Raw genomic sequence first — 21,732 nt, 5'->3', positions numbered from 1 at the left:
TTCTATGATAGTGACAATACATCCCTCTGATGAGATTTACCCACTTAGAATAAAGTAATATTTACACACAATTCTGAGGCTTCAATAGCACCAAATAGACTGAGTGTAGGTACTCTTGACATGATCTGAACTAGATATCTAAAATTTGTTTTACGCAGAGATGTAAGGAATGTCAGAATATATCTACTTCAGCATATTGGTTCTATAGATGAAGAAAATGAACTCCAAAGAATTTAAGTGACTAGTTTAGGATTACCCAAGGTGTAAATGGCAGAACCAGAATTTCTACTTTCAGTCTTTTGACTTTTAACCTCATATTCTTTCCCCTGAACTAGGTTGACTTTCTTCAGAATGACTCAGAACTAAAGTTTGTATTGTTTCTCACAGATCAGCAACATGATACTTAAAAAGTTTGCAGTGCAGAATGAATAAATAAAAAATTATTTATATGTTTAATGTTTCAGTCACTTTGATGAGCACTGAGGATGCAAATATAGAAAACAAGATAGTTCTTGCACTCAAGGAGCTTATATTTAAAAGGCAGAGATAATTTTTTTTTTATGAAAACAGTATAGTTTTGGTCAGGGAAGTCACAAGACAGGTAAATTAAATTAAAAAATAATTGAATGATTTATCCCTATCAGGAGTGTTGATGTAAAAATGTTGACCTGATTATTGTAAACTAGAAGTGGTAACTTCTAGAGTTGTTACTGATGATTCTACAGGATGATATAGGCTTCTCAAAAATGAATTAGTGAAAAATTCAACATAAACAAACAAAAGACAGCTAATCTTTATTTTCAAGATAAAATAATAACTTGACTGGGAAGGCAGCACAATGACATACTGAAGAATGGAAAATAGCCAATTTTATTGATGAAACTAGCATTTTCATTCATGACTTTATTAATATCATTATCAAAAGTTTAGCTTGAAAGTGTAAGATGTAGGCATCTTAATCAACTATCCTGTAAAATAACATTCAAAAAGAATTTGTGAGATTTTGCACCTAGGCAACATGTCCTCATTGAAGGAAAGGTGAAGTGTGATAAATATTGATATCCAGAGAAACAGAAATGTCAGAATAACATAAATTCTCCAAAGCATATTATAATGAAAAAAACCTATATGTTCTAAAATGTTTGTGGCAGCTCTCTTTGTGGTGGCAAACAACTGGAAACTGTAGGGATGCCTATCAACTCGAAAATGAACAAGTTGTTGTATATAGTTGTAATGTAATACTTCTGTGCTGTAAGAAATGGCAATCTCAATGATTAGAATAAAAACATGGAAAGACTTGCATGAAATAATAAAGAATGAAATAAGTGGAATCAAGAGAACACTGCATACAGTAATAGCAGTATTGTTTTAAGAACACATTTGAATAATTAAGTTATTTTAACCATTATAAATACAAAATAACTATAAAAACACACAAAAGAAGCTATCTACATCCAAAGAAAGAACTGATAAATAGAAATATGTAAAAAACAATTTTATATATACATAAATATATGACATACATATTTTTGTCTAATGGCAGCTATTTCTAGAATTGAAGAGGGGAAAGAGAAGGAAGAAGAAGAAAAAAGACAGTTACAAAATAATTTTGTGGTATATTTGAAAGGAATAGCAAATTGTACATAGTAGATTTGCAGTTTCATTCATAATGATCTTTTTATTATATTTTGTTTTATTGCATACATTTAAATTTTTAAAGAATATTTTTATGCTAAAAAATGACCTTGTATCATACCATTTCTCATGAAAAGTTAAAAATGTTATGTAAGAAATTAAAGAACATCTTTCAATGGCATAAAAACTTTTCTGATTTATGCCCACTTCAAACTGTATAATTAAGAGTAGAGTTGGAAAAAATGAACTCTTTATCATAGTACTATTATAAAATATGGTTTTATGATGAAGAGTTTTAAAATATATTTCAAAATTTTGTAAATTTGATACCAAACCAAAAAAAAAAAGTTATTATCGCAAAATAAGACGTTAGACACTAAATTTTTTTCTTTTTTTCTTTTTTATTAAATAGTAGTTTTTCAAATAATAAGATTTTTTTTGATCTCTCCACTCCCTAATTTTAAAAGGCAAAATCTTTGTAACAAATATGCATATTTAAAGTAAATTCCTACACTGGAAGAATTAATAAGATTTATCAACAGATTAGATAAGTAGGGTGAGACAGAATAAGAATTCAAAAATGCCACCTAGCTTGTGAACCTGAGTGACTAGGAGGATGATGTTACATTCAAACAGGACAATAAAGAAAAAAAGAAGGGATGGGGGAAATATTGCTTTAGGACTGAGAATGTTAAGATGTGTATGGGACATCCAATTGAAATATTCAATAGGTATTTGGAGATGTAGAACAGGAGGTCAGAAAAGAAATTAGGTCTGGATAGGCAGTTCTGGGAATATTTAACATAATAATTGAAATCATGAGAGCTGATGAGATCATCATATCTCTGTCAGGAGATAGGTACAATTTAACATTCCTTTTCTAGAGTCTTGATGGGTCATTCTATTGATCAGAATTCTTAATTCTTTTAAAATTACCCAGTTTTTACAATGCAATTATGATGGTATAAATTGTTCTCCTGGTGCTTCTTACTTTACCCTGCCTCAGCTCCTTTAAGATTACCATGTGTCTCTGAAGCAATATCTTTAATCATCTCTTGCAGGACAGTTATATATTCCATTACATTCCTGTATCGTAATTTTTTTCATCCAATCTCTCTATATAGCAGCTCTTTTGGGCATGACTAGGAACAAATAAAATCCTATTTTTTCTAAACTGTTGTAAAGTACTGTGCATTTGATTATTTTCATTCACATAGGTTCACTTATGTACCACTGTCAAGTAAGGGATTTGCATGTTAAAAATATCTGAGGTAACATTTGAACCTAAGGTTAGGGACTATTCATGTAACTTCACTATTTTAGATTATTCCTGGATGAGGAAACTGCTTCTGCTAATGTAGATATTCACTGTCTCTTCAATTTTTTAGTTTTTCTGAGTTTCTTTAAGCAATGAAAGTTTAAGTGACTTGACTAATATCTCACAGCCAATCTGTGTCAGAGGTCTCAAACCCTGTGAAATGCTGTTTCTCATCTACAATCTTTCTTTGTCTGTCTTTCTCTCTTTCTCTTTCCTTCTGTCCTGTCTCTTTCTCTCTAATACTTTTAGGGTATCCCAAAAGATTAAGTGAGGTTTTAAAGTGGTAATAACTTCAAACTACAAGTCTATAAAAAACATTATTTAAAAGGCTATTTAAATTTCATTTATACTTTGTTTAAATAATATTAATTATATTATATATATAATATAAATTAAATAATAAATTTTAAAATTTTAATTTAATTTTTTTCATTTTCTAATTTATTTTAAACTTAAATAAAAACAAGAAAAATACTACGTATACAGTAGAACAGGAGAGGATTTACTATAAAGCAAAAAATTCACATTTCAAGAAAACCTATAAATTAAAATAAATGCTACACAATATTTTCATAGTTGTCCATATTTTCTTTGATTTCTTGTGTTTTCTTGTGTTTTAATTTTATTTTACCCTCCCCCTCAAAGGCTACAATGAGACATGGACATATATGCATACAAACATAAACATATACATACCATATGTACATATATATACATATTTATACATATGCATATACTTTAAAATCTATAAACATATGCATATGTATACACTTCAATTTTAATTTTAAAAAGCCAAGTGTCCTGCAATGCATTGTGTGTGACACAATGATTACTATCAGACAATTTCTCAGACCAGTGGATTGTTAGTGTTGGTTCTCTTTCTTCTCCAACTTAGATTTTTTTCTTGTGGACTCATGTCAAAACTGTCATCTATGCATTAAAACTTTAAGCTTTAAATGACCTTAAGACTAGAATTTAAAATATTATTCTTCCAGATATTGAACAGTACAGTATCTCTTGAGCATTTTTATAAAATTCTAAAATCAATAAGAACAATTCCAAACACATGATGGTGGTTATATTGAATTTTGATAAAACACTTATTAATATTTTAAAGATGAAAATAAATTTTCAAATGCTATTTTTATAAATTTGTGGCATTCTAAAGTTATTAAGGCTCAGAAATACACTAAACTTTTGGAACATGCCATATCTACAGACAGACATTTACACCAATACACATATACAAATAAAATATAGCTACTCTTAGCTTCATTTTCCTCATCTGTAAAACAGAGATAATAATAAAGCTATCTCACTATGTCAGTATGAGACTCAAAATTCTATGTAAGTTTGAGATTTTTATTATTGAATGCAATTATACAGGTGGGCACTACAATAAATTTTTATATCAAAAGTTTACATGTCAAGCCTAGACATTAAAACTATATTAGGGTGTCCCCAATCTAATACTGTTTTTTTTTCTTTATGCTTTATTTTAAATCCAGAGGGGACCTAAGAGAATATATTTTCCCTTGAAATGAACTGGCTCTTCTATTTTGGCAATTCTTAATGATATCTATCATTTAGTGTATTTAAATGTTAAAAAAAAATTAGACTTATAAGGTTTTGGAAAATGACTTTTCTGAGGCCACATGAGATATAAGGCAACAAAGAGAATTTCTAGGAGTAATAATTAAACTGCTAGATTGATCCCTTCTGGAACTCAGAACCCATCAATTATGCTTCTTCTTCAAATGACTTGACATGTGGAGGTACATAGAAAAATGAAAAACTTGGTCAGTGACCTACAGAAAGCTCCCTTAGTTTTAAAACAAAAGTAACCAAGTATGTGTGTGAATTAGATACAGTTAGGGCAGAAGTCAATGAATCCAAATCCTTCAAAACTCAATTTGATTTAAGAAGTAAGAACAGGCAGTGAATAGAATACAAGAAGGACAGAGTTGAAGTTGCCTGTCAATGTCAACTCCTTTTTGCTCAGATAATTAATTCCCTCATAGCCCCTCATTTTGCAGTAGAGAGTGATCCATAGAGATGTTAGTCAACAGTAGTGAGAGCACTAGATTAAAAATCGCGTTCTAATTCCCAATTAAATTGTCCTTTCCACCTAGCTAGAATTTTCCCTGAGCCAAATTCAGCCCTGGGTGATTATCAATCAATCAATCAATCAATCAAAAATCATTCATTAAATATTTACTGTGAGACAAGCACTGTGCTGATAGCACATTGTGGATAAAAAGGACAAAATCTCTGCCCCAAAGGAACTTACATTCCAGTGCAGGATATTACATTCTAGGTACAATTACACCTTCCACATCCCTACTTTCCTCATAGCTACCTTCCCCATGAAGTTTCAATATGTGGGTTGGGATAAGAAATTAAATGGGAATTTTGAGGGAGTTTTCCCAAGGCTGCAATTGATGCATTAAGATCAACACACAACACATAATATTTTTAGAGACTCAGAAATGCATAAACAAATATTTATAATATTGTACAATACCAATATAATTTATCTTTTAATATTGTAAACAGCCCATAAAAGAAAAAGGAAAATTCAGACTTATTTTTTGTTATGAAGGAAAGGGCCAAAAATTTTATGTGGATTTTCCAGATCACCTCTAACTCCCATAATGTAGAAAGAATAACTGTAGCACTTCTATTCATACAGTTAATAAATTAATTTAACATAAACTGGAAGCGATTTAGATTATACAGCCCCAGCTTTGATTACTGTAAGATGCCTACAAGATTCAGATACCTGCATACTAAAGATCTTGTTTACTCTGGGAGCGAATAAATGTTCGTTGCCTTACTTGTCTATATTTTAGTACCATTGGTGGCTCTTGTTTCAGATATAAAAAAAATGCTGCTTATGGAGCCGCTGCTATCACTGAAGGTTTCTGTTTTCTAAAAATGAATTTGGAAAAGTTCCCAGATTATACATCTGGTCCCCTAATTTACAACTCAAAAGATCAGAACAGTGGGTAAACTTTTCTGTCTCTCTTGCTTTCTTTGAAACACCAGTGGGTGATTCTAGCTCCTAACTAGCTGCTTGCTGACTGTCTAACAAGACTTTGGAAACCTCATGTGCAATATAGTAAGTGATATGGTGGGGTAGTTGATGGATCCATCTGCAGAATAATTTCTGTTGTTTTGAAGTAGCAGCATCCAGCAATACATATGAGCTATATATTAAGTTTTCAGTTAGTCCTATAGTATCATTGCCCTTATCCCTAAAACCACTTATTATTCCATAGAGCAATCTGTCCATATTTGTGAAATATAATCCCATTCAAAATGAATAGCAAGATCATTCCCTAATAATGATTATGAACATTTGGGTTTGGCTGAAATTCCAAAGCAGAAATTGGGTCTGAAATATTTCAAGATCTTAGAACCACAGAAAGAATCTCAGATTATTATATTAAATTAGTATTCCACTGAAATCACAAAATCTGAATGCAAAAGTAGAAAAGAAATACTCTTAGAAAAAAGTTTATCCAAAGCATTTCAAATATGAGTCCCAAAGAGGTAGCATGAATTAATGAATAAATTGCTCATAATCATGAGCTGTTGTTTTTCAGTTTTTCAGATTTGTGTGACTGTGACCCCCTGAATCATAGCATGTCAGGCCCTTTATTCCCCACTTTCTCCTAAAATCTCTTCAATCTCTTCTTATGTTTGTTGCTTCCATGACACTATCTATTTATGTCTTCCTCTGCCTTTACCTTTTCTTTTGCCTTCAATCTTTCCCAACATCAGGTCCCTTCCAAAAAATCTCATCTTCTCCTTTTGAGGCCACAGTATGTAAACTTCATTTTCAGTAAATCACATATTAAATTTATTTAAGTATTGACTTATTTGATCTCCTTGCTGTCCAAGGAATTTTTGTTGGGATTAAAAGGAAGCCATGGGGGCAATAGGCAGAACAGAAAAGGAAGAACATTTCCAAAATAGGGGATAGCCAGGGGAAAAAATGCCAAGAACTAAGATAAAAATGAAGAGTCTTGTTCCTGGAATATCCATCAGATAATGACAATAAGCACGAAGTTAATAAGTATGAAAGATAAAATGTTCAGAAATATGAAACAATGCCCATGGCTACCCTCAACCTGCTTGTCTATCATTCATTTCTCTATTTTACCCCTTCCCCAGCTGAACTTTTCACTTTTTAACCTGATTTACCCTCCCCAAGAAAATATATTCATTACTACCAATATTCATTTGATAACCAAATTGCCCCATACTTACACACAGGCACATATGTAAATACATACATGCAGGTGCATACATAAACACACATTTTAGTACACATATACATACACACACACATATATAATGTATGCTTATAGAACAATAAATTGCCCCAAATTTAACCCTACCTTGAAGCAAAGAAAAACAGCTAAGCAAAACAAAATAGTAGATACCATGAAAATGTTTGTTCTTTTCTTATGAAATGTGTGTATGTGTATTCCTTGTGAATCATAAATATTATACTTTTGTTAATATTGACACAAACATTTTCCAAATTGACAGCTTCTCTAAGTCTGTCTGCATTGATTTTGTTCATGTCCAAATTATTTCTAAGTCAAACCAATTTGCTACTCCTTCAAATGTAAGTTATAATCCTAGGCTATCCAAAAGAAATTGTACTACTATAATGTTTAAACTGTTATTTATAGCTTATAAACATATCTTAATAAAACACCCTTTATATAATTGGAAAAATTATTTAAATATCAACAATTCATATCTATCTAGTTCTTTTTTTTTCCCCCCCGAGGCTGGGGTTAAATGACTAGCCCAGGGTCACACAGCTAGGAAGTGTTAAGTGTCTGAGACCAGATTTGACCTTGGGTCCTCCTGAATTCGGGGCTGGTGCTCTATCCAATACGCCACCTAGATGCCCCCAACAATTCATATCTTAATGAGAACATTTCTTCATTTATTATAGCAAAGTGATTTATTATAGTTATAGTTTGTTTTAGTAGGCAATTATTTATTTAGCTGTTTTAAATTATCATGTTTGAATATTTTAAACTTCATTTTAAAACAAATATTTTATAATTTAAGAATGTTATTATAATAGACTATCCTGCATAGCTAAAATGAATTATTATAAATTTAATTAAATATCTGTATAATTAATTTGTTTGTGTATAAAAATTCCTTACTTAAATCATGTTAAAATATTCAAGTTCTTTATATTTGTTCACTTGCCTATATTTTTAATATGTCTGCATTTTATTTCACATAATGAAATAATTACTTAATTCTCACAAATTTAAGTAAATGATGCTATTCTTAAAAGTGAAATTATCTTCTGAAAATGATGCAGCTAGGTGGCTCAGTATATAGAGTGTATAATTCGGAATCTGGAAGTCCTGAGTTCAAATCCAGCCTTAGACACTTTCTAACTGTGTGACAGAAGACAAAAAACTTAACTTCTTTTTGTCTTAATCCACTAGAGAAGTAAATGGCAAATCGCGCCACTGTCTTTGCCAATAAAACCTCATAGACAGCATTGGCAATCTATAGTACACGGAGTCACAAATAGTTGAACTCAACTGAACAATAGCAATCCTCAAGAAAGGCTATGTTTTTTATAAAACTATTAATATTGTCTCCCTAGATTTTCAGGAAATCAGTTTTGTTTTTTGTTTTTTTGTTTTTTGTTTTTTATAGCCAAAGAGGGCATTAGGACTTCACTAGGGAGGCAATAATGAATAGAATGGCATTGAAGTTCAGAGTGAAAGTCATAATAAGGGATACTTTTTAATGATCTGATTTTATTTATATGAATATCTTCTTTTAACATCACATATAATCAAACTTGTTTTTCCATTCACCTATTTACTACGGCTTATAATTATGAATATTTAAGGAGGAAAAAGTTTAAAACTAGACAACATATATCTAAAATAGCATTTACACAATTTTTAAAAGATTTCTAATTTTTTTTTCTGAGGCAATTGGGGTTAAGTGATTTGCCTAGGGACACATAGCTAAGCAGTGATAAGGTTCTATATTTATTATCTTTTTTGGATTATTATAGCAACTTTATGAAGGCAGATGCTATTTTAATTCCCATTTTAAAGTTGAGTAAACTGAGATAGAGAGAAATAAAATTATTTCCATGGGTCACACACCTATGGTATATCTGGGATAGAATCCAGATTCCAAGTCCAGCACTTTATTTTTTATACTACTTAGATTGATAAGTTTCAGTATTCCCCATCTAAAGTCATACTAACAATGGTAATAATAGTGTGCATTTACATACATATACACATAAATTATGTATATAATATGCAATCATAAGTAGATAGCAATATTTCAATTTTTAAACTCTGACTAGGGCACTTAAATGTCTCTCACTATCTCTATCAACCCATATGTTGTAACTGTTATCCAGTAATTTCTGACTCTTCATGACCCCATTTGGAGTTTTCTTCAGAGATACTAAAGTAGTTTTTTTTTTTTTCATCTCACTTTTCAGATGAGAAAACTAAGCCAAACTTGCACAGAATCTCCCAACTAGTAAGTGTCTGAGGCAAGATTTAAACTCAGAACTTACTGATTCCAGGCCCCATGCTTTCTCCATTGAGCCAATTAGCACGATTCTTCTATATCTTATATGTGAAATGTTTAACAGTTCTAAAAGATGATTCATAGGATGGAAAAATCTCTTCTCAATCCTTTATTGAGATTCTCTCAGTAAGTATTCTAGTTTTTTTTAAATCTATAAGCCATTAACTCATATCTAACCCTCTTCATTATCTGCAGAGGACATCCCTTCTCACTTTATTGAGGAGATTGTCTATGATCTCAGTGAGTATTTCATACTACAAAATTTTCCTGGCTTCCAAGTTTCAGAAAATGAAATGGCCCTCATCTTTGCTAAAGGGCTAACCCTCCGTTCTCCCAATCACTTCTTTGATCCCTTCACATTGTTTCCATTATTTAACTCTAATCTTTCTCCTTCTATATTGGTTTCTTGTTTCACAACCCATTGAAACATAATTTTGGTCCTATACTTCCTACTGAAATTGTTCCCTGTTGGTATTTCCTCAGTTTTCATTCTTTTTTCTGAGTTTTTAATATTATTGATCAATCTTCCATTGTGATACTTTCCTTTTGTCTCCATTATTGTTGCTCTTTCTATTGCTAATTGAATATAATTTCCCACTCAGTTTTCTTGGTAAATCGTTCCTTTCTTATTCCTAATTGCTTATATAAAATGTTATTTTTAAATATTAGTGTATTTTTCTTTCCTTTCTATACACTTTGCTTTAGCAAAATCATTAATACTTGTAGATTTGTTTATACTTTCATAAATATAACTCTTAATTCTATTCACTGAGTTCTGGGGGTAGAGATAAGATGGCAGAATAAAGCAAGGAAGCTGCTCTAGCTCTCTGTTTCCCTCAAAAACTAAATGAAAACAAGTGAATTTGACAGAGTGAATCCAGTTCAAGAAAGATTGAAAAAACTTCAAGAAAGGTTGGTCTCATAGGGGCCAGCTCAGACAGACTTTGGAAAAGCTGGTGAAAGGATCTTAATAACAGCAAATAAGCAACCTTGGTTCTGGATTAGTAGAGGAGCAAATCAGTGGGGCAGCCTCCAATCCTAACTCAGAGGACAAACTGTAGGAAACCAATCTGTTTCCTGAAAAGAGCAGGCAAAGATATCCCAGCAAACAGAAGAGGACCTTGTGCACAAAGCCAAGGCTTAGAACTGCTTAGGAAGCTTGGGACAACACTTTCTTTACCCCAAAACCAAAGCTGGATTGTAAAAGTTAAAAAAAAACAAAAAAAGGAAAGTAAAGAAAATGATCAAGAAAAAAAAAAAAAGAACCTTCAACAGAGAAAGCTATTATGGTGACAGGGAAGAACAAAAACACCAACTCGGATAAGGAGAAAATGTCCCCTGAAGAAATCTCTAAGAGTGATATGAATTCATCTCATGTTCAAAGAGGGTTTTTGGAAGTTCTCATAAAAGAATTTAAAAGGCAAATAAGAGGTGGTAGAAGAAAAAAAAAGGAGGAAGGGAGAGTCAAAAGCTTGAAAAAGGAAGGCGATTCCTTAAGCAAAAAATGCAATTAGCCAAATGAAAAGAAAAAATCCACTGAAAAGTAGAATTAACCAGTTAGACAAAGAGATAGAAAAACTAATTGAAGAAAATCACACATTAAAAACTATAACAGGGCAAATGTAATCTAATGACTTTAAAACAGGAAGAATCAGTCAAACACACAAAAAAGAATTTTTAAAATGGGAAAAATGCTAAATATCTCATTAGAAAAACAGCCAACCTGAAAAATAGATCCAGAAGAGACAATTTAAAAATTATTGGCCTACCTGAAGGCCATCACAAAAATAAGATACAGGACACCATTCTGTAAGAGATCATCTAGGAAAACTGGTCCAATATTCTAGAAACATTGAAGGAATTCATCAATCACCTTCAGAAAAAAAAATCCCACAAGAAAAACCCCAATGAACATTGCTGCAAAACTCCAATCTCATGGAAAAATTATTACAAGTTGCCAAAAAAAAATTCAAATATCAAGGAGAACAATCAGGATAACTCAGGATCTGACAGATTCTGCAATAAAGGATCAGAGGCCTAGAATACTTCTGAATTCAGAAAGGTAAAGGCCCAGTAGTTACAACCAAGAATTAACTCTCCAGTGAGATTGAGACTGAGCATCATCTTTCAAGGGAGGTGAAGAATTTTCAATGAAGTAAGAAACTTTTGGGAGCGGAGCCAAGATGGCAGAAAAGGCACATGCCACTATTTAAGCTCCTCTCATGCCCTCACTACAAATCTTTGAATTCAGCCTCAAAAATAGTGCTTGACTGGTGAAATTCATGAAGATTAAAGGTACAACGACTTACCAGCTGAAGATAATCTGGAGGACCGCCAGAGCAGGTTTGTCCTGAGGGGCTGGAACAGACCAGCTGCAGGAAGGGAGATAGGAAAGACCAGCGTCCTGACAGACCAGGGACAGGGTAGCCTCTGTGGCTAGAAGAGTAGTGCAAACTACTCTGCCATTGTCTGACTGCTTTGCCTTGATTGTAAATCAGTGGACCAGCAGAGAGATTAGAGCCAGAGGTACAGGTACTGTAAAAGTGCCAGAACTGTATCCCCCCCCCAAAACCAGAAATGACTCAGCATAGACCAGCACAACTGTGCAGCTGCACACTGAAGCACGGCCAGGGCAGCTGCAAATCTGCACAGTGTGGGGCTCAGCCTGGGGCAACAGGACTTCCACAGATCAACTGTGCTTCCAGGTAGAGACACTTCCTGTACAGGTCAATGCAGGGCTATTCCCTGGTCAGCTGCTAATACTCACTTCCCCACAACTGGCTTTGACTTTGGGTAATGACACTTTCACTGCTCAGCCTCTTGCCTCAGGGCAGTTGTTAATCCAAACAGCAGGGTTCTTAGCAGCACCCCCAGCAGCTGGGCCATGCAGGCCTGAGTCACTTGTGTTGGGGAACTATGTCCCAGAGCACTTACATACCTGGCCAATCTTTGTAGCTGGTTGACAGGCCGTCCATACACCTATCCCTGTTCTGCAGAGGAAGCTGCTAACCTCCTGGTCCTGAAGGCAGACCATACAGGCTTTAAAAAATGAGTAAAAAAATTGAAAGGATGATTGATAGCTTCTATACAGAAAGAAAACAGGTTTTCAACCCTGAGAAAATAATAGCAAACAGTCTTCAGACAATTGTTGGTACCCAACACTAAAGGCTCTCCTAGAAGAGACTATTAAAAATCTTAAAAGAGAGCTAGAAAAAAAATGGGGAAAGGAAAGAGAAGACAGTAACAACTTTCTAAAATATGAATTGGAAAAGATAAAAAAAAAACTCCCAGGAAGTGTAGGGAAACAGAATTGGTGAATTGGAAAAGATAAAGAACTCCCAGGAAAAGAGGATTTGTGAATTAGAAAAAGAAAATAACTCACTAAAAAAAAAAAAAAAAAATTAGTGAAATGGAAAATAATTCAATGGAGCAAAAAACCCAACTCATTTAAAAACTCAATTGAATATATACAAAAAGAAGTTTAAAAAAGCTAATAAAAAAATAACTCATTAAAAATCAGAACTGAACAAATAGAAATGAATGATTTCCTGAGACATCAAGAATCAGTCAAGCAAAACCCAAAAAATGAAAAAATAGAAAGAAATATTACATATCTACTTGGAAGAACAACAGGCCTGGAAAATAGATCTAGGAGAGATAATCTGAAGATTATTGGACTTCCTGAAAATTATGATGAAAAAAAGATCCTAGATATGATTTTACAGGAAAACATCAAAGAGAACTGCCCTGAGGTAACAGAACCAGAAGGGAAAATAGGCATTGAAAGAATTCATCAAACACCTTCTGAAAAAGAGCCTAAAAAAAAAAACCTCCATGGAATATTGTAGCCAAATTTCAGAACTATCAGACTAAGGAAAAAATATTACAAGCATCCAGGAAAAAAACAATTCAAATACCGAGGGTCACTCAAGATCTGGCTGCATCCACTTTAAAGGATCAAAGGGCCTGGAATCTGATATTCTGAAAAGCAAAAGAACTTGGAATGCAACCAAGAATAAACTACCCAGCTAAGCTGAGCATTTTCTTCCATGGAAGAAGATGGACATTTAATGAAACAGATGAATTTCATTTGTTTATAAGGAAAAACAAACAAAAAAAAAAAAAAAAAAAAAAAAACAGATCTAAACAAAAAATTTGATCTCCAACCATAGGACTCAAGAGAAACAGAAAAAGGTAAAAGGAACTCTTCAGAACTGTATTACTCTTTGTGGATATACATAAGGTCCACATGTATAAGTTGCTTTTTACTTATATAACATAAAAAAGGAAAGTAGAAATGGAAAGCGAATAGTGTCAGAAAAAGGGGAAAGAGGAGATGAAAAGAGAGAAATTACATCCTACCAAGAGGCAAAGAAAATCTGTCATATCTGAGGGAAGTTAGAGAGGGGGAGGAACATTGTGTGACCCTTACTCTCATCAAAATTGGCTCAAAGAGAAAATAATTGACATATTTGTTTTACAGAGAATTCTCTCATACCTCATTAAAAAGTGGGAGGGAAAAAGGGAAAAGGAAGAGTAATAAGGGAAGGGTACAAAAAAAAATGGGAAGGGATTTAAAGGGATGAGGGAGGGATACTAAAGAGCGAGGGCTGTGAAATGCAAGTGGGGCCCATAAGTTTAATACTGGAGAAGGGGTTCAGGAGGGTGCAAGGAAAAAAAAAGCATAATCTTGGGATAATATGATGGTAGGAAATACAGAATTAGTAATTTTAACTGTAAATGTGAATGGGATGAACTCTCCCATTAAGTAGAGGCAGATAGCAGACTGGATCAAAAGTCAGAACCCTACAATATATTGTTTACAGGAAACACATTTAAAGCAGGGAGACACACAGAGTAAACAAAAAAGGCTGGAGCAGAATCTATTATGCTTCAGGTGAAGTCAAAAAAGCAGGGGTAGCCATCCTTATCTCAGATCAAGAAAAAGCAAAAATTGATTTAATTAAAATAGATAAGGAAGGAAACCATATCCTGCTAAAAAGTAGCATAGACAATGAAGCAATATCAATACTAAACATATATGCATCAAGTGGTATAGCATCTAACTTCCTAAAGGAGAAGTTGAGAGTTGCAAGAAGAAATAAACAGCAAAACTGTAATAGTGGGAGATCTAAACCTTGCACTTTCAGAATTAGATAACTCAAACCACAAAACAAATAAGAAAGAAATTAAAAAGAGGTAAATAGAATATTAGAAAAATTAGGTATGATAGATCTTTGGAGAAAACTGAATGGTGATAGAAAGGAATATACTTTCTTCTCAGTAATTCATGGAACCTATATTAAAAACTGACCATATATTAGGACATAAAGATCTCAAAATTAAATGCAGGAAGGCAGAAATAGTAAATGCTTTCCTTTCAGATCACGATGCAATAAAAACTACATTCAACAAGAAGTTAGGGGGAAATAGACCAAAAAATAATTGGAAACTAATCATCTTAAAGAATGATTAGGTGAAACAGAAATTATAGATTAATTAATAATTTCACTCAAGATAATGACAACAATGAGACATCATACCAAAATCTGTGGAATGCAGCTAAAGTGGTAATAAGAGGAAATTTTATATTTTTAGAGGCTTACTTAAATAAAATAGAGAAAGAGAAAATCAATAAATTGGGCTTGCAACTTTAAAAGCTAGAAAACACCAAATTAAAAATTCCCAATCAAATACTAAACTCGAAATTCTAAAATTAAAAGGAGAAATTAATAATATTGAAAGTAAAAAAAAAATATTGAATTAATAAATAAAAGTAAGAGTTGATTTTATGAAAAAAGCAATAAAATAGATAACCCTTTGATAAATCTGATTAGAAAAAGGAAAGAGTAAAATCAAATTGTTAGTCTTAAAAATGAAAAGGGGGAACTTTCTACCAATGAAAAGGAAATTAGAGCAATAATGAGTTACTTTGTCCAACTTTATGCCAATAAATTCGATAACCTAAGTGAAAAGGTTGACCACCTCCTAAAATATAGGCTTCCCAAATTAAGAGGAGGAAGTAAATTACATAAATAGTCCCATTTCAGAAAAAGAAATAGAACAAGCTATTATTCAACTCCCTAAGAAAAATTCCCCAGGACCAGATGGATTTACATGTGAATTCTATCAAACATTTAAAGAACAATTAGCCCCAATATTATATAAATTATTTGAAAACATAGGGAATGAAGGATTCCTACTAAAGAAAAAGACATTAAGGGGTGAGTAAAGGTCTCTACTGGAAGAAGAGGAAAGGGGAGGTAGAATGGGACAAATTAGATTACATTAAAAGGCACAAAAGACATATTACAATTGAAGGAAGAAGGGAGGAGGATGAGTATTGTCTGAAGCTTAATCTCATCAGTTTTGATTCTAAGAAAGAATAATTTAATCATTTAGTTGGGTGTAAAATTTGTTTAACACAAAAAGAAGTAGGAGAAGAAGAGGAGCAGAAACACCAAAAAAAAAAGATAAGAGAATGGGGGGGGGGGTGATAGAAGATAAGGGAGTTGGCTGGGTGGATATAAAAAAACAAAACACTACTAAGGACAGGGTGGGAAAAGAACAAAAAGTATACAGGAGAAAAAATAGGATGGAGGAAAATACAGAGCTGGCAATCATACATATGAATATGAATGACATGAACTCTCCCCTAAAACAGAAATGAATAGCAGAGTGGATGAGTGGATTAAAAATATATTATTTACAAAAGACACATCTGACACAGAGAGACACATGCAGAATAAAGGTAAAAGGCGGAACAGAAATTATGCTTCATCTGAAGTTAAAAAAAAAAAAAAAAAACAGCAGAGGCAACAATTCTCATTTTAGATCTAATTGAAAGAGATAAGTGTAAGGATGCGGTTCCCACAAAATAACTTGTAAGGGTCCTTTAAATGGGCGGTGCCACAGCACAACAGAGATTGAATGGCCCAGAAGTAATCTCTGTGGATATTAGAACTACCCTGTGGGTGGGATCTTGGCCATATTGAGATAGCTTATTAATGGGTGACAACTTTCTCGCTGATTGGCTGTGTGTGTGACCTCACAGGCCCTTTAGAAGCCCACTGCAGACAGCAGTTGCTCTCTTTCACCTGGCGCTCTTTAACCTGGCTCCCTAGCCTGGGTGGCCAAGCCAAGCTGATGGATAGCCGAGAGGTGAGGAGTTTGGTAGTGAACACATGGGTCTTCTGACCAGGTGTTCACTAGGGAACTGACAAGTCAGGGAATTATGTGAGTAGGTATAATAAAGGCTTTTAAGACTACACGTGGCTGTTCTTGAGTGCGCTACCGGTTATTAAACTATAGATTCAAGAGATTGTGGCCAGAGACCTTTGAAGGCCTCAGAGGAGGCAAGCCGGGTAGAGTTGACACTGCAATGGTCAGTGGTCAAAGGTACTCTGTTGGGCCTGGAGCAGACTAGTACTTGTAACTACTAGGTGGGCATGTTACAGATAAGGAAGGAAAGTACATGTTGATAAATGATACAGTAAACAATGAAATCATAATGATATTAAAAGTAAATGCATCAAGGCTGCATACAAATTCCTAGAGAATATATTAAGTCTGCTACAAGAAGAAATATACAGCAAAATTATAGTGGGGGACCTTAACCTTCCCCCTCAGAGTCAGATAAATTTAACCAAAAAATAACCAAAAAAGAAACAAATATAGGATCCTATAAAAATTAAATATGATAGTCCTCTGAAGAAAACTGAATAGAGACAGAAAGCAATACATCTTTTTCTCACAACAATTGACACATACAGAAAAGTTGGCCATGTATTAGGACATAAAAACCTCACAAACAAATGCAAAAAGGTAGAAATAGTAAATGTTTCCTTTTCACATGGATTCATAAGTGAATTCTACCAAACATTCAAATAACTGTTAATTCCAATAATATGTAAACTATTTTAATAGGTAAAGAGTGAGTCCAGCAAAATTCCTTTATTACACAAATATTGGACTGATACCTCAACCAGAAAGAGCCAAAATAGAGAAAGAAAATTACAGAACAATAGTCCTAAGGAATATTGTTGCAAATGGTTTTTTATTATAGCTTTTTATTGACAGTGTTCCCAGTGTTCATTCTCTGGGTGTAGCTGATTCTGTCCATCATTGATCAGTTGGAACTGAATTGGATCTTCTCTTTGTCGAAGCTATGCACTTCCATCAGGTTGTTAGAAAAACCTGGAAAGATTTATACAAACTCATGTTTTTTGTTTGTTTGTTTGTTTTGTTTTTTGTTTATTTTATTTATACTTTTTAAAAATTAATTTTATAATTATAATTTTTGGCAGTACATATGCATGAGTAATTTTTTTACAACATTATCCCTTGTATTCATTTTTCCAAATTTTCCCCTCCCTCCTTCTACTCCCTCCCCTAGATGACAGGCAATCCCATACATATTAAATGTGTTACAATATAACCTGGATACAATATATGTGTGTAAATCCAATTTTCTTGTTGCATGGTAAGAATTGGATTCCAAAGGTATAAGTAACCTGGGTATAAATACAGTAGTACAAATAGTTTACAATCAATTCCCAGTGTTCCTTCTCTGGGTGTAGCTGTTTCTGTCCATCATTGATCAACTGGAACTGAATTGGATCTTCTTTATGTTGAAAATATCCACTTTAATGAGAATGTATCTTCATACAATATTGTTGTTGAATTGCATAATGATCTCCTGGTTCTGCTCATTTCACTTAGCATCAGTTCATGTAAGTCTCTCCAAGCCTCTCTGTATTCATCCTGCTAGTCATTTCTTACAGAGTAATAATATTCCATAGCATTCATATACCATAATTTACCCAACCATTCTACAATTGATGGACATCGATTCATTTTCCAGTTTCTAGCCACTACAAAAAGAGCTGCCACAAACATTTTGGCACATACAGGTCCCTTTCCCATCTTTAGTATTACTTTGGGATATAAGCCCATTAGTAGCACTGCTAGATCAAAGGGTATGCACAGTTTGATAACTTTTTGGGCATAGTTCCAAATTACTCTCCAGAATGGCTGGATTTTTTCACAACTCCACCAACAATGTATTAGTGTCCCAGTTTTCCCACAGCCCCTCCAACATTCATCATTATCTTTTCCTGTCATCTTAGCCAACCTGACAGGTGTGTAATGGTATCTCAGAGTTGTCTTAATTTGCATTTCTCTGATAAGTAGTGATTTGGAACTCTTTCATATGAGTGGAAATAGTTTCAATTTCATCATCTGAAAATTGTCTGTTCATATCCTTTGACCATTTATCAATTGGAGAATGGTTTGATTTCTTCTAAATTAGAGTCAGTTCTCTATATATTTTGGAAATGAGGCCTTTATCAGAACCTTTAAGTGTAAAAATATTTCCCAGTTTGTTACTTCCCTTCTAATATTGTGTGCATTAGTTTTGCTTGTACAAAAGCTTTTTAATTTGATGTAATCAAAATCTTCTAATTTGTGATGAATAATGATCTCTAGCTGTCCTCTGGGTATAAATTCCTTCCTCCTCCACAGGTCTGAGAGGTAGGCTAAAATCATGGACCTTTTATTTATGCCTAAATCATGGACCCATTTTGATCTTATCTTGGTATATGGTGTTAAGTGTGGGTCCATATTGTTGAGCAAACAAACTCATGTTGAGCAAAACAAATGGAACCATAAAAATATTGTATACAATATCAGCAAGAATGTGCGATGATTAGCTTTGAAAGACTGGTTCTTCTCAGTGATCCAAAGCAATCCCAATATACTTTGGACAAAAATGCTATTTGCATTCAGAAAAAAGTACTATGGAGATTGAATGTAAATCAACACATGCTATGTTGTAGAGGGCCACAGATAGTGGGGAGGTCTGAATGAGATATGAGACCCTTCAGCCCAGAGGGAACCCACTAACAATGTTGGGTTTAGCTCCCCATCTCCCCTAAAGGATTTCAGTCTTCCTGAGAAGTCAGGGAGCTGTTACAACCTGTGTTGTAATTAAAGCAGAGTGATACCAAGTGGCAAAGAGTCAACCAACATATAATAGCAAGTTGTTTATGTGGTCCCATATGCACAGTATATAGTTATTGCATGTGCAGTGTTGCTTTGGTTATATAAGGGTATTAGGGTATATAAGGCTAAGAGAATTTGGAATAAAAGAACTCCATATTTTGACCAAGCCTGTGAGTCTGGCCTCATCACTCTTCCACTAAGACCAAGGACTTGGGCTGGTACCTAGGTCCTCCAGAGAGCTAGTCTAGACACAACAGTATGTTCAATTTTTTTTTTCTGTTTTTTTTTTCCTCCTCCATGGTTTTTCCCTTTTATTCTGATTTTTCTCTTCCAACATAATTCATAAAGCAATATGTATTAAAATAAAAAATAACTTTTAAATACTAGTCATACTACTTGTCTTAAATGTCAGTTATAAGGAATAAATTATTATTGATGTAAAATACTTGAAAAGCTCTGTATAAATATCAGCTATTATTATTACTATAATCTTATTTATGAGGAGACCTAATCCCAGGTCATTTAGAGAAAATGAATCTAACCTTGAGTATATATGGATGCTAAAGAATTATTCAACTTACTTTCCTGTATTTTCTTTTGTTTGTAATTATAATATTCATAGTTTTAGCATATGGATATACTTTTCTGTTAGCATATTTATCTATGTGGCAATTTAAAATTTAATAAAATATTAAATTCCTTATAAAAAAATCTACATACATAAACATAATTTATTCTTTGTGATTCAGTCCTACATTTCTTTCTATTAGGTATCTATATTCATATATCCTGGAAGTTTCAAAATTTCAACATATCCACACTTGTATACCCTTTTTCTCTTTAACATGTACTTCATCTCCCAGTTTTCCTATTTCTGTGGTGCTATTATATTTTCCCATTGATCCAGGCTTAAGAGTTTTCTTTTGGCTTTATCCCTATATCCATTGTCAAATATTGCCCATTCTAACTCCATATGCCTCAATCTATTACTCTTCTCCCTTCCTACTAACATCACATTTTAGATTCCAATTAACTCTCAAGACTAATATATGGTTTCTAACTTGTCTCTTCAACTTTAATCTTTACTTCCTTGATCTCTACTTTGTTTGTAATTATATTCCTAATGTAAAATGGTCTAGAAGAAAGAACACTGGACTAGAAATAGAATTGAATTCAAATTCCTTCTTCACTAATTTCTAGAAGTATGACTAATATGATCAAATCAGTTACCCTCTTTAAGCCAAATTTTATTAAGTTCTAAACATAAAATTCTAATATGTTGCCTCTGAAAGTTATATTGGGTCAGCAATATGAAAGCCTTGAAAGGTCTAACTTTGAAGGAAATATTTCATGTATATATTTAGCAATAGTTTGCTCCTCTATTGTCTAATAAATACCCTAGTTGTATTAAGAAATCACTAAATTGGTTTCAGTGTGATGAATTTAAAGACAGAATGGGAAGCTCTGTAGCAATTCTAGTTATAATGTGTGTGTTTTGGCTTACTCTTCCTGAGAGAATCTAGCTATAGCTCCCCTTCAGAGTTCTAGGATCAAATTCTGGAACAACAGGATGTTACAGAGCTCTTTAAAATTTTTGAACTTACAAAGCTGGAGGTTCCATCCCAGGATCTTCTGTAGACTCACTGAAAGAGTGCTTGCTACCATTCAAGAAGGGGAAAGAGAAGAAAATAAGCATTGATTAAGCAACTGTTATATGCCAGACAGTGTACTAATTGTTTTATGAAATTGTCTCATTTTATCTTTACAATAGTCCTAGGAGGAAGTGTTATAATGATCCCTAATTTTTGTTAAAGAGATTGAGGAAGAGGACTCTGGGAAGATGATGAAGTAATTACAAGCTCTTCAGGTTTTCCCCACAAAGAAGGCAAAATAATGCTTTAAGCCTAACTTAAAGCAGTAAAAATAACGAGAATTGGGGCAGAAAAGGGGCCTTCTGAAATAATCAGAGAAAACCAAAGAACCAAAGAAAAATACCATAACAGTTAGGCTCACATGAAGTGTAAACACCTTCAGGCTACTACAGATAAAGCATTAAGCAGAAAAGCCCTGGGGCTATCTGGGTTGGGAGGTAGCTTCAAATACAAGAATTTTTATTTCTTAGATAGTATGGGGAATCTGCCATCTGAGAGAAGATAGAGGAA

This window comes from Sminthopsis crassicaudata, chromosome 1 (assembly GCF_048593235.1).
Source record: "Sminthopsis crassicaudata isolate SCR6 chromosome 1, ASM4859323v1, whole genome shotgun sequence".
Taxonomy (NCBI): domain Eukaryota; kingdom Metazoa; phylum Chordata; class Mammalia; order Dasyuromorphia; family Dasyuridae; genus Sminthopsis; species Sminthopsis crassicaudata.
Note: the sequence above shows the minus strand (reverse complement) of the source record.